Source organism: Notamacropus eugenii, chromosome 5, assembly GCF_028372415.1.
Source record: "Notamacropus eugenii isolate mMacEug1 chromosome 5, mMacEug1.pri_v2, whole genome shotgun sequence".
Lineage (NCBI taxonomy): Eukaryota > Metazoa > Chordata > Mammalia > Diprotodontia > Macropodidae > Notamacropus > Notamacropus eugenii.
This window is the reverse complement of record NC_092876.1, coordinates 355,821,573-355,836,084: the sequence shown is the minus strand read 5'-3', so window position 1 is coordinate 355,836,084 and position 14,512 is coordinate 355,821,573. Positions and strand designations below refer to the sequence as shown.

The window sequence follows — 14,512 nt, the reverse complement described above, 5'->3', positions numbered from 1 at the left end:
CCCATCATCTCTGTCCTAGATGGCATCCAAGTTGGGCTTTCTGCCTCAAGTCTTGCCCTGCTCTAGTCCATCTTCCACACGGCTGCCAAAGTGATTTTTCTTTTCTTTTTTTTCTCAGTACTGATAAATATTACTTTATTTTTTCCACTTAATAGTATTTTATTTTTTTCCAATTACGGGTACAGATAGTTTTCAACATTAGCTTTTATAAGATTTTGAGTTCCAATTTTTTTTCTCCCTTCCTCCCTCTCCATCCTCTTCCTTCCCTTCCTCTCCTCTGATTTCCCTTCCCCCACCCCCAAAACGGCAAGTGATCTGATATAGGCTATACTTTTGCAATCATATTAAACGTATTTCCACATTAGACATGTTGTGAAAGAATCAGAACAAAAGGGAAAAACCATGAGAAAGAAAAAAAAAATAGAGAATCATATCCTTCGATCTGCATTCAGCCTCCATAGTTCTTTCTCTGGATGTGGATAGCATTTTCCATTATAAGTCTTTTGGAATTGTCTTAGATCCTTGCATTGCTGAGAAGGGCTAAGTATGTAAGTAAGTAAGTAAGTATGACATTGTACAATGTTACTGTTACTGTGTACAATGTTCTGATTCTGCTCCAAAGAAGTTTTTCTTAAGGGCGGATCTGGCCAAGTCATTTACTACTCAGTAAGCTCCGGTGGTTCTCTGTTGCCTTTAAAATGAAATCTAGACTCCTCTGGTTAGCTTTTAGCGCCCTGCGCAATCTTATCCCAAACTTATTTTTTTCAGCTTTGTTATATATTTCTTTAAGAAAGAAAAGGGAAGAAAAATTGCACTCTTTCTTTTTGGCTGGATCATCTTAAGTCCTAAGGGGTAGGGGACAGTAAGGACAAAGAATGCAATTTCCCAACATTATTTATATTTTTTTGGTGCTAGAGGATTCAATTTATCAAAAACTTTGTGGAAAGATCACTGGATTCAAAGTCAAAGGACTTGGGTTTGAATCCTAGTTTTCTAACTTACTATCTCTTTCTCTGACTTCACCTCTTGGGCCCTTAAGTCCTGGTCAGTAAAATGAGAGAGTTGTACTATTGTGACTAAAGGGCATTGGAAATTCATCATTGTTCTAAGTCTACCATCCTATGATAAAGACAGGATGAGACTGGGAAAGGGAGGGGTCATGAAATGAAGCGGGGTGATGGGGAAGGAAGTAACCAATTCTCAGAAATGATCACCCTGCTGATTATAAAGCATGAGAAGGGAAACAAAGGATCATAGGACTTGGGGAACCCTTGGACATCACTGAGTTCAACCACATTTTACAGAGAAAGAAATTGATGTTCAGGTCACTCAGCTAGTTAAGTGGCAAAACTGATATTTGGATCTAGGACCACTTCTCCCAATCCAGCGCCCTTTTTTCTGTACCATCTTAGAAACCTTTTTCTGGGGTCATATCACTCTCATCATCATTGTCACAGAGTTCAAGATGGTTTTGTTGATAATTTTCTGTGGTACACTATTAATCAGCAGTTGGCATGGCTTCAGAGTCACTGACTCAGCTGCAAAGAAATACAATAACTTACTCACCAAGTATGTAATGAGGCCACTCCAGTGGGTCCATCAAAGCACCTGTGTATGGTTTGTTTTGGGGGCAGCTTGGTGGCACAGTGAATAGAGTGCCAGGTCTAGGAGTAAGGAAGATTCATCTTCAAATCTAGCCTTAGATACTTACTAGCTGAGTGAGCCTGAGCACTAGTTACCTATATTTAACCTTATTTGCCTCAGTTTCCTCATATGTAAAATGAGCTGGAGAAGGAAATGGCAAACTACTCCAGTATCTTTGCCAAGAAAACCCCAAATGGGTCACAGAGAGTCGGACATGATTGAATAACAATAACAAGCGACTTGTTTGGCTTCTGGTTGCATAGGGGTCAAATTTAAATATTAAATAAATTGAATAAATTAAACAAGCCCTTTTAAAGTACCTAATATGTACAAAATAAAAATCCCTGCCCTTGAGGAACTTACATTCTTTTTGATGTTAAAACATATGTACAAGTAAATAAATATAAAGTCACTTCTTTTTTTCTTAATATAGCTTTTGTTCTTTTAGTAATATTCCTCCCTACCACCCCTAACTTCCACTGAGAACACCCAAGCTCCAAAACAAATGTCAAAACAAAAAAGAGGCTTTAATACCTACATGCCCAGTCCAGCAAAACCAGTTCCCCCATTAGTCCTTTCCTAAAATGTCTGAGTACTGTTTTTAAAATTCAGTTTGAAGTTTGTTATCTCCCTTCTCAGGAGGTAATTGGTGTTTCACCTTTATTCTAAGTTTTAAGTCTTTCAAATTTATTTTTCTCTGTATACAAAGTAATTTCAAGATGGAGAGAGGATTAACAGTAGAACAGGGGAGGAAGAATCAGAAAGAACCTTTTGTAGGAACATAGATTTAAAAATTGAGGCAGCTAGGTAGCACAGTGGATAGAGAGCCAAGCTTGTAGTTAGAAAGACTCATCTCCCTGAATTCAAATCTGACCTTAGACTTTAGCTGTGTGAACCTGGGCAAGTCACTTAACCCTATTTATTCTAGCCCCTCATCTGTAAAAGAAGAAGGAGAAGGAAATGGCAAAACACTGCAGTATCTTTGCCAAATGGGATCTTGAAAAGTTGGATACAACTGAAATGACTGAACAAAAAATTTTAGAGATGAAACACACTTTAGAGGTTATCAAATAAAGCCCATTCATTTTACAGAAGTAGAGACTGAATCCAAAGAGATTCTGACTTGCCCAAAGTCAAACATCTAGTCAATGTCTGAGGTAGGATTTGAACCCAGGACTTTCTGACTCAAGTCCAGTGTTTGCTCCACTAAACCCCAAGGAAAAGTCACTTAAACTATGTTTGGAAGAGAACTAGGAATTCTTTGAGGTGGAGGTGGGGTGGGAATACATTCCAGTGATGTCAGTCAATAAGCTCTTATTAAGGGTCTACTACTTGCCAGGTACTATTCTATGTTCTAGCGATTACAAAAGCAGGCAAAAGGCAGTTCCTGCTCTCAAGGAGCTCATAATCTAATGGGGAAGACAAGCAAGCAAGTATGTACAAAAAAGCTATAGACAGGATAAATAGGAAATAATTAACAGAGCAAAGGCTTGAGAGTTAAGGGGGATTGGGGAAGGCATTCTGTAGTGGGAGGGGTTTAGCTGGAACTTGAAGGAAGTTAAGGAGGTCAGTAGGTGGAGATGAGGAGGGAGAGCATTCCAGGCATGGGGAACAGCCAAAGAAAATGCCCAGAACTGAGAGATAGAGTGTCTTTTTCCTGCAACAGCCAGGAGACCAGTGTCCCTAGATCAAAGAGTTGTGTGACAGGGAGACTGGCAGGTGGTGGGGAGGAGGCTAGTTAGGAAGAGCTTTGAATACCAATGGAATATCCTGTTTAGGGACCTGCTTAACCAGACTATTTGACCAGAATGGAGTGAGATAGTTGTCACTTTATATAAATTACCATTACACAAATTCAACTTTTTGTAAAGAATTCCGGAAGAAATCTGCATTCCAAAAGACCCACCAAGGCTAACTTTACAGTACTGTGTTCTCTCAGCTCCTGTTCCCTCAGTTCAGCTTCCTCCCCCCACGCCCGTATCCTGGCCACACACACACACACACACACACACACACACACACACACACACACACACACACACACCCTAAACCCATGCCCGCTCCCCCTCCAAGTGAGTGCAGAACAGCACAGAATTGGGGGCTTGACTTGAGACCTCCAGCATTGAGGGAGTAGAGCTTTGATCCACCGGCTGCACTTCTGTCTTCCATCACTTGGCAGTCAGGTACCGTGTATCTGTCCCCAACTCCCACCATGCCACCTCTCCTCTCCTGTCTGTGTTCCTGTCAGCCCCCATGTGTCAGCTCTCCCCCACCTTCTTCCCTTGGCCTGCATGTGCCTTTTCCTGCTCTTGCTTCTCTGTCCCCAGCCCCTTTGTCCTTGAACTGTGTTAGCCCTCTCCCTTCACAAGTTAATGAGCCTTCATTCCCTCTTTCCCTCCCTTCCCTCTCTTCCCCAGATCTATGGGCAAATTAGCCTATGTAACCACTTGTACCATAACTATTTTCTCCCTTGTACTTCTACCATCATTACCTGTGTTATTACCATCATCTTCCTTCCTGGATTCTCTTGAACTCGACATTTCTTCTCATACCTCTGTATCTTTGCCCAGGTTTGGACTAGAATCCTTCTCACTTCTGCCTTCTAGAACATTCAACTTCCTCCAAGGTTCAACTCAGATGCCACTTAGCTCCTGACAGAGGTGATGTATTCAGGATGCATTCTGAGACATCCAGTTTTGGGCATGGTCATGGTAGAAAAGGTTTTGCTTAACTGCTTTTTTGTTACAAGGGTTTTTTTTTTTTCCTACTTTTTTTTTTCTAGAAAGGAGGGGAGGAAGTGACAGGAGATAACAATAATGCTTCTAATTAAGAAAAAAAAGAGTAGGAGGAATCTGATGTGCTCTATAATTTTGATGTTCTGTGATTCTGAGAATTATTTGGGATTATTTGGGGGTAGGGAGGCTCTCAAATATCCTGAAATGGATCGTTATAAAACAGCAAATTTTGCTTCTTGGAGCAAGCAGCACAAAACACACTTTTTTGTAAGTCCCTCAAGTTTTTAAGTTCATCAAGTAAAAATAATACAAGAAGTAAATGAGATAATTCACTGGAATGTCAATGAAGATCTTAGGACACCAGCACCATGAAGCAAACCCCCAGGAAATTGTTCCTAGTGAAGAGAGACACTGAAATCTAAAAAACCTTTGGCCAAGGAGAGAGTTTGATTTCCGTGTCTTCATAGGACTCCAGGAAACCTATGATGAAGAGAATGCCACTGAGGAGTGAAAATGGTCAAGGGAGGAGAAGCTCTTTTGGAGGAAGGAAGCGTCTGCTCTCTGGTACCTTTCCTTTTAACTAAATATTCTAACTACTTAGGTCTTTAGCATGACTGTTTCTATATTCCTGAGGAATGAAAATGCTGTTAAAGTACAAATATAAAAAATATTTAAATTATTATTTAAAATATTTATATTAGCGATCACACCCTTTTTTAAGGGTCCAGGAGACAAAATTCTGATTGCCTCACTTTAGATATTTGTCGGTGTTGTTGAGTCATTTCAATCACGTCAAACTCTTGTGACCCCATTTGGGGTTTTCTTGGCAAAGATACTAGTCATTTCTTTCTCCAATTCATTTTATAAATTGAGGAATTGAGGTAAATAGGGTTAAGTGACTTCCCTAGGGTTGCAGAGCTAGTAAGTGCCTGAGGCTGTATTTGAACTCAGGAAGATAAGTTTTCCTGACTCCTGGGCCAGCATTCTATCTACTGCACCACCTAGTTTCCCTACCCCAGTTATGACTCTGATAAAATCATAGTGTGGAACTGACTGGGATCCAGCAGAAGAATCAGGCAATTACCTCAAGGGCTTTAAGGTAGACATCTCCAAACTGCACACAGTTGAGAAATTCTGTATCTACTCTGTGTATGTAGATAATAGCATGTATGCTCATACATTTTCTAAGTTGGAATAAATTAACTTTTATTAAATCCTAAATAATGAGAGATTGATAGATAGTTTGTGTGCGTGCCTATGTGACCACTGAAGACTAACTAAGAAGAGAAAAGGAGCTAGTCTCTAGTCCTCCAGCACAGGTAAGTGTTCTGAACCAATGGATGATATCAGATTAGGTACTGAGCCTGGGATCTCATCATTATGATTGGCCAGTTGTTTCACTAGGTCAGTATGTGATTGGAAGAGTTCCTGAACTCAGGAAGGGAATCCTGAGTCTTGGATCATAGTGAGTAATAATATTTACAAAGCACTTCAGATTTTTCAAAGTACTTTTTATATGACAGACTGGTGAGATAATGTCAAAATTATCATTCTTACTTTACAGATGAAGAAACTAAGTCCCAGAGAAGTAAAGTAACTTGTTCAATGTTACACAGGCAATGGGTTGCAGAACTGGAATTTGAACTCGTGTACCTTGAGATCAATGCCATCTATAAACATATTCATGATGCTACTTTCTGATCAAGAGCGGTACTGGAGATTAGTTAAAATTTAGGAGCTGAAGTTTCTCATTAGGTCACTAGGTGGGGAAACTGAGCTGGGAGTGTTTCAGGTAGAGGATGTAAGTGTTAATAAGAATTTGGAAATGAACTTTGGCTATTATTCGACTTAACACTCAATTGTTAGTAATAAGAATGTTATTAAATATTCATTAATATATTTTACAAAATTTATTACTATTTATTAATCTAATTAATATTATCCAATAATTATTAACGAAGCACAGTACAGTGAAATATTGGACTTGGATTCAGAAAACAGGGGATTAGGTCTTGGCTCTGCTCCTTACCTTGTGTCTTTGAGAGATCTCTATTTTTGAAAAAAATCAACTAATCAATCAATTAAATACTTAATTTTTAACATTCATGTAAAAAATTTTGAATTCCAAGTTCTCTCCCTCCATTTAGTCACTGCTCTATGCACTGAGACAGCAAGCAATAAGACACCCATATATATAAATGATGAGAATATATGTATATGTATATAAATATATATGTTCAGACATTACTGAAACAACTGAACAACAACAAATACATGAGTTTATCTCTCTTGACCTCAGTTTCCTCATATGTAAAATCAAGTTGTTGACTAGAAGGTCCATCTGTTAATGCTCTGAATCTATGACAGGTATTATGATGCATTAGTAGAGAATTCAGAGACAGTGTACTGAAGTGTATAGTGGGCCAGCATCATACTAGGAAGGCCTAAATTCAGGATGTACTCACTGAGAGACCATGGACAAGTCATATAACCTTTTAGTGCCCCAGGAAACTCTTTTAAGACCAGCAATGTATCGACAAGTTGCTGATCTGCCTAAGCAGAGTATCTGAACATAATATTTGCTACACTAATCAATACATATTGTTATCAAACTAGTTTAAACTGTGTAGAAATCTCACTTATGCTGATCAATGAATTACTTTTAAAAAATAATAGCTTGCATTTATATAGTGCGTTAAGATTTACAAAGTATTTTACAAATATCATCTCCTAAATATGAACCCAATTATTGGGAAATGGCTGAACAAATCATTGTATATGAATGTAATGTAATAAGTACTGTACTTAATGATTACTTGAATAATTCAGAAAAATCTGGAGTGTATGCTATGGTGCTGAGTAAAGAAAGATCACAAGAACAACATATGTAATGACTACAGCAGTCTAAAAGTATATGATACTAAAAGGCAGTAACCCTTATGTTAAATATAATAGACAATACTGACATCATATTATTAAAGGTAAAAATCATCTTTTCCATCTGCCAATAAACTATGAACTATGAAATTGAAAGTGATATATACCAACAGTCATTATTACTATAAATCTGCTTATTTTTAGAGAACATACATTGTTTTGTTTTGCTTGTTGGGAAGCAGAGGTTATATTTAAATAAAATGAATCAATACAAGAAAACATATTTGAAAAGAAATATCTCATTTGGTCCTTACCATACCCTTAGGAGGTAGGTGTCATTATTACTCAATTTTATAGATGAGGAAACTGAGGCAGATGATCCTTAAGTGACTTACCCAGAGTTACACAGCTAGTAAGTGCCCTATGTATTAGAAAATATACATCTATATCTATATCTCTCTCTTTATAGTGAGTGTGTGTATATATAAAAGTAGGAATAATCAGTGTTGGAAGATCTGTGGAAACACAGGCATACTAATTTATGAGGGATGTGAATGTAACTGCATGTATGCAGAAGTGACAGGCGGATCAAGGGAGTCTGCAAACATGTCAAAGATATCCTACATCTATCACTGGCATATTTTCAAGGTCTACAGTATAACTTTGGACACCCTCTGCTCTGATTTAAACATAAGGGGTCCAACTTGGGTTGTGCACATTGGGGATAAAGGGCGAAAAGGAACACGTGAGGAGGGAAAAAAATCAGTCCTCTATAGAAAGAGTTCATTCTCAGACCCCAGGAGTTGAATTTGGCTTCCTGAGGCAGAGAAGGGTATCTTACCTGGTTTCCTTGAGTGGAGTTATGAGAAGAATTATGTGTTTGGGGAGCCAGCTCAACAGATGCTGGGAATGGCCAAATCTGATGCTGTTTTCAGTAAAAACTGTTCGGAGAAAGAAGGTAAGAAACAGGAAGAAGGATTTGTTCTTTATTCCTACACTGCCTTATGTATAAGGTAATGCTCTAAATCACTACTGGTCAGAGAAACCAAAATTAACTCTGGAACACCACCACAAACCTATCAGACTGGCTTACATGACAGAAAAGGAAAATGACAAGTATGGGAGGGAATGTGGGAAAACTGAGAGGTTGATGTATTATTGGTAGAGTTGTGAACTGACTCATTCTGGAGAACAATTCAATACTATTCCCAAAAGTCTATAACACCATACCCACCCTTGAATTGATTATGTATTTCTGCTTATTGTTAACATAATGTTGCTTCTTAATGGGAAGAGCTTTCTGATCCATTCATAGGCCCATGTGACCTGCTTAAGTCACATGGAAGCCTGAGTCACATGAGTCAAGTCACAATAGAGTAGGAAGGGGTGGAGCAGGAAGAGTCAGGGCTAGAGCAGAGCTGAGAGGAAGTTGGTCAGAGAGCAGTCAGAGCTGGGAAAGGCAACAATTACCGTGAGTGGGAGAGCTTGTTTGTGATTTGTGTAAGGGAGCTGGTTTGTGGGAAGCCTTGGGGATGCCGTTGTCCTCTGCATTGTTACTGTGTATAGATTTCTTTGTTACTATGATGGATTTGGCTTTCTGGTGTCTGGATAAATGTTTTGGTTCTGTCTTCCATGTGGAGAGTCTGCTGTATTTTGTGATTCAGAATTGTGCCAACATATTTATGGCAGCTGTAGGTGCTGTGAATATCCAGTTGGTGCTACACCCTTTGATCCTGTAATACCGCTACTAGGCCTAAATCTCACAAAAGATTAAAAAAAAAGGAATAGGACCCATATGTACATAAATTTTTATAGCAGCTCTTTTATCAGTAGCAAAAATTGGAAACTGAGGGGAAGTCCATCAACTGGGGAATGGCTGAACATTGTAATGGAAAACTATTGAGCTATAGGAAACGATGAACAGGCAGATTTCAGAAAAGCCTGGATTTACATGACCTGGTATAAAGTGAAATGAGCAGAACCAGAACTATATACACAGTAATGTGTGTGTGTGTGTGTGTGTGTGTGCGCACGTGTGTATATAATATATATATATATATATATGTACATATATGACATATATACATATATATACAGTATAAAGAGATGATCAACTGTGAATGACTTAGCTATTGATCTAACACAATTCCAAGGAACTAATAATAAAAAGCCCTCATCTTGAGCATCACTCTCTGCCCCTGCACTTCCTGTGTCCCCTCTCTCTATCCCCAAAACTGAGAGAAAAAAAAAGAAAAAAACTAACCTCACAATTAAACACAGTCAATCAAAACAAATCTACAGAGTAGCCATGCCCAAATATGTTGTCTTTTTCTACACTGTGTATCCATCATTTCTGTTAGGAGGTAAGCTTTATCATAGGTCCTCTGGGGATGGTTGGTCATTGCACTGATCAGAGTTAAGTCTTTTAAAGTTGTTTTTTTGTAATGTTGTTGTCCTTTTAACTTGCTTTCCTGGTTCTGTTCTAACCATTCAGATTGTTCAGAATTCCCTGATACTGTTTCTTTCTCCATTTTTTTATAGTACAATAATATTGCATTACATTCACAGAACATGATTTGTTCAGTCATTACCCAGTTGTCTAAGAAGAAATCTAAGGCACCACCTAAGATTACAGTTTTGGTTTTATGTCCCTTTCTAGAAGTGGGAAATCTGTTTTTGTTTAAAGGTGTTATTCCCTACCTCATTTTATCCTTCCTTTTAACGTGCTTCTACTCAAGGTCTGCTTGTTTCTTTATTGAGTTTGATGTATTTGTGCACAAAACACATTGTGTGTAGAAAATGACCACAGTAATCTAGTGTTTGAAAAACTCAAAGACCCAAACTTAAGGGGCAAGAACTCAATGCTTGACAAAAAATTCCTGGGAAAACCAGAAAGTATTTTGATAGAAACTAGATGTAGACCAACATCTCACACTATGTACCAAGATAAGGTTAAAACGAATATGTGATTTAGACATAAAGGGTGATATCATAAGCAAATGAGGAGAGCATGAAAATTTTACCTGCCAGATAAGAGAAGATTTTATGACCAAACAAGAAATAGAGAGGATCATGGAAATTATAATAGATAATTTTGATTACATAAAATTAAAAAAGTTTTTCTGCAAATAAAATCAATACAGCTAAAATTAAAGAAAAGTAAGAAATTGGGAAAGAATTTTTACAACAAGTTTCTCTGATAAATGTCTTATTTTTCAAATATGAATCAATTTTACAAAAAAAAAGAGCCACTCCCCTATTGATAAATGGCCAAAAGATATGAACAGGCAATTCTCAGATGAAGAAATTAAGTCAGTCTAGTCATGTGAAAAAATGTTCTAAATCACTATTGATAAGAAAAATACAAATCAAGACACTCTGAAGTACTACCTCTCATCTATCAGATTTGCTAAACATGATAGTAAAAGAAAATGACAAATGCTGGAGGGGATATAGAAAGCAGGGACACTAATGTACTGTTGGTGGACTTGTGGACTGTTCCAATCATTCTGTGCTTTCTTTTTCTCTAATAGTATTTTATGATCCAACCATTCTGGTGCACAATTTTGAACTGTGCCCAAAGGGCATTCAAACTGTACATACCCTTTGACCCAGCAATACCACTACTAGGTTGTATCCCAAAGAGACCAAAGAAAAAGGAAAGGGACCTGTTTATACAAAAATATTTCTAGTAGGTTTTTTTTTTTTTTTGTGGTGCAAAGAATTGGGAACAAGGGATGCCTATCAACTGAGGAATGGCTGGCCACGTTGTGGAGATGATTGTGTTGGAATACTGTTGTACTGTAAGAAATGAGAAACAGGATGGTCTCAGAAAGACTTGAGAATGCTTACATGTAAAGTGAACGTGACCAGGTGATTGCTGTACGTAATAACAGCAATATTGTGCAAACTGAAGTGCAATTCTTTCATTTTCTTGCTTTTTTTTTTACAACATGGCCAATATGTAAATGTTTGGCATGATTTCACATGTATCAGTTTTAGGATATCATATTATTTGCCCTCTCAATGGATGGGTGGGAGGGAGAGAATTTGAAACTCAAAATTTTTTAAATGTCAAAAGCACATAGTTTTTAATTAAGAAAATAAAACTGCATCAAATATTTTAAAAAATACTTTGTGTGAGGGTTCAACTTTCCGTTGTCCATTTCAGATGAGTGAGGCTTTTCTGATGTCCACCCCTACTCCCATGTTTGTTTTCTTTTTTTCACCCATGTTTTCCTACTCTCATATACCTCAATTAGCAGAAATCAATTCCATTGCCCTTTTCTCCCTTTCTACACTAGTATATTCCTTTTGATCTCTTTTCTCTTCTCTCTTTGAACCCTCAAAACAGAACCTCTAAGACCTCTGTTTTCTCTTATTTAAAACCCACTTTGCACTCTGAAAATATTTAGATTTGAAAGCCAGGGATTTTAAACTTTGCATCATGAACCTTTTTCACCATCTAGGCAGGGGTGGGGAGCCTGTGGCCTCAAGACTACATGTGGCCTTCTAAGTCCTTGGGTGAGGTCTTTTGACTGAGTTCAAGTTTTCCAAAACAAATCCTTTTATTAAGAGGACTTGTTCTGTGAAATTTGGATTCAAATTTGAGGACCTAGAGGGTGGTGGCCTTGGGGCCATAGGTTTCTCACCCCCAGTATTGAATACTATAGACCCCTTCTCAATATAATGATTAAATAATTGAAGGAAATTCTAAATTTCATTCAGAAATTAGCGAAAGTAAAGTTATATTTTCCTATCCAATTTCAGGAATCCTCTGGAATCTGTCCACACACATCAGATTAAGAACCTCTTCCTGTTCTAAAGAGACATCCATCTGTTTTTAAAATTTCTACCAATTTCTAACCTTTTCTTCAGAAATTCTTGAAAGTCCTCTATTCCATTAAGGATCCATTTCCCCCGCTGTAGGATTATGTAGCATGGTAGGATGTTATTCTTGTTTATAAGTTTATATAATTTGCCTTTTAGAATACTATGTTCTTCTCATTTTCACATTTTGTCTGCTCCTACTTGTGATCTTAAACTGCTCCTTTCTGGCTGCTTGTATTTTTTCTTTCCTATGAGACCTTTGGATGTTAGCTACGACAATTATGGAACTTTTCCTTTGGGAATTTCCCTGAGGATGTGATTGGTAGGTTCTACCTACACTTTATTCTCTGGTTCTAATGAATCTGATTGTCTTTCATTTGTGATTTCTAAAAATATAGTGTCCAGTTTTGGGGAGAGTGGGCTTTCAAGGAGTTCTGATTATGAAATTATCTATTGTTGTCCTGTTTTGCTGTTCAGTTTTTAAAAAAAAAATCTTTTTCTGTTGTTCAATTAGTAACTCAAGTCAACTCTCCACTTTCAATGTAGGACTTTCAAAGTTTAAGTTTGGATATTTCAAATGGAACTTCTAAGCCAGTTACTAAATACAATTCAAACTATTTGGCAGCTCATAAATGATGTAGTTCCAACATTTTTCAGTTAAACTCCAGACACAAACATAGGAAAGACTTCTCTACTGAATATATAGGTAGCTCAGATACCTGAGCTTCCTACTCTCCCACTACTATAGCATGTTCCTGAGGAACGCAACTATCTACTTGTTTCTCCCTCCTTTCTTTTTGGCACCATTCCTGATAACCCTGAGGAAGAGAGTAGCAGGAAATGCCCCAGGCATGAGCACCTGCAGGTTGGTCCTGGAATATAGGGGTCTACCCTGACCTCTGGCTCCACTCCATGGAATATAAAGTAGGTATGGCCTGGAGTCAGGAAGACTCATCTTCATGAGTTCAAATATGGCCTCAGACACTTACTAGTATTAAGTAACTATTTGCCTCAGTTTCCTCATCTGTAAAATGAGCTGGAGAAGGAAATGGCAAACTACTCCAAGATCTTTGCCAAGAAAATTCCAAATGGGGTCAAGGAGAGTCAGACACAACTGAAAATAAGTGAACAACAGACCTAATCCTCAGCACTTCTTCTACCCCTTCAAATAATTTCTGTTTTCTAACACTTTAATATCCTGAATGAAATTCAAGACAGGAAAAACACATGGACAGCACTAACCAGAATAATAAGACTCTTTGTCCAGAAGTAGTTTCAAATTCAAATATTGATACTTTAATTTTTAAACACAGCACTATAGTTAATTTAACTCTAACATTAATATATTAACTATGTGACATAAGCTTATTTCATATCTCTATGAGTAAGAAATTAAACCAGAAACTTACACTGGGATCTTTGAACAAAACATAAATTTACATATAAGGAATTACTAAAAATGTCTTCAAGAAAAGTATTATGAATGAAATCTACGTTTTACTGAAGTCATTGCCAAGGGATGTTAGGGTGGGATCATTGAAGTTTTGTATCTTCATCTCTCCACAATGAGGCAATAGCCAATAGCAGGAAATACTGTACACATAAAAAAAAATGGATTCTTTGAAGAAAAAAGGAAGGTAGCCTTGTTAACCAATCCTATGAGAAAGGGTGAAAAAATAAATTTCAAGATATTAAAGACTTCTGAGATATCAGGACACATTTTTGAAAATTACAACTGTTACAGTAATCACAGCAGATCAAATTCATGCACATTAGCATTTCTTGAGGTAGTTAATAAAAGGATATTGTACAAAGCAATGTAAAGAAGGAGAGATAGGTGAGATCACCCATTTTAAAAAAATTCTTAAAGTATGTGACAACTGTTACATGTTAGAATGTTAAGGTCAGGTTCTGAGGAGAGCTTTCCGAACATTTGGGTGAGTAATTGGAGCACTGTGCCAAATCCATTCCCTAGCAAAGAGGGAAAGAAGGCAGGAACCTGATGTATAATTTCATTAGGATAGGGAACCACTGGATGAGAAAATTCTCTCTGCTAATACAGGTTGGCACCTTTTATGCCATTTATAGTACTGAGAGAGCTTGACTTTCCCCATAGTTACTCAGCCTTTGTGTGTCAGAGGCCGAATGCAGATGGAGAACAGAAAGAAGTCTAAGCAGTTTATCAGTTAGTGAACTTTGGGCAGCATATAGATTGAACTCCTAGAACTTTGGGCAACAATAGATTGTTTTGTTTTGCTTGTCTTTGCTTATCTGAATATTGCTTATTTTTCAAGATCAAACAAGAGTCTCATTTCCACTCTGCCCAGAGGATTTTCTACTCCCTCCTCTAGGACTTCCTCTCTATCACTCAGGTTATATAACCCCTTACACTTCCTTGCAATACTGCTGTTTCATGTGTGTATGTC

The 14,512-nt window shown here is 37.5% G+C and overlaps 1 protein-coding gene and 1 long non-coding RNA gene across 4 annotated transcripts in view; one reads left to right on the top strand and one right to left on the bottom strand.

Annotated features, from left to right (window-relative positions):
* Positions 1 to 8,666: 8,666 nt before the first annotated feature.
* The window catches only part of LOC140506653 (uncharacterized), a 40,130-nt gene continuing 34,284 nt past the window's right edge, over positions 8,667 to 14,512 (top strand). The window contains exon 1 of the long non-coding RNA XR_011968025.1: positions 8,667 to 8,727. This is a non-coding gene — a long non-coding RNA (uncharacterized lncRNA). The remainder of the gene's footprint in view (positions 8,728 to 14,512) is intronic.
* Positions 13,259 to 14,512, bottom strand: part of SLC9C1 (solute carrier family 9 member C1) — a 96,815-nt gene continuing 95,561 nt past the window's right edge. For 2 of the 3 annotated variants that reach the window (XM_072614016.1, XM_072614015.1), the window contains exon 30: positions 13,260 to 13,742. The gene's annotated coding sequence lies outside the window, so the exon portion shown is untranslated. Of the gene's footprint in view, positions 13,743 to 14,512 lie in introns of all 3 variants that reach the window. The other variant, XM_072614017.1, reaches the window with a different exon arrangement.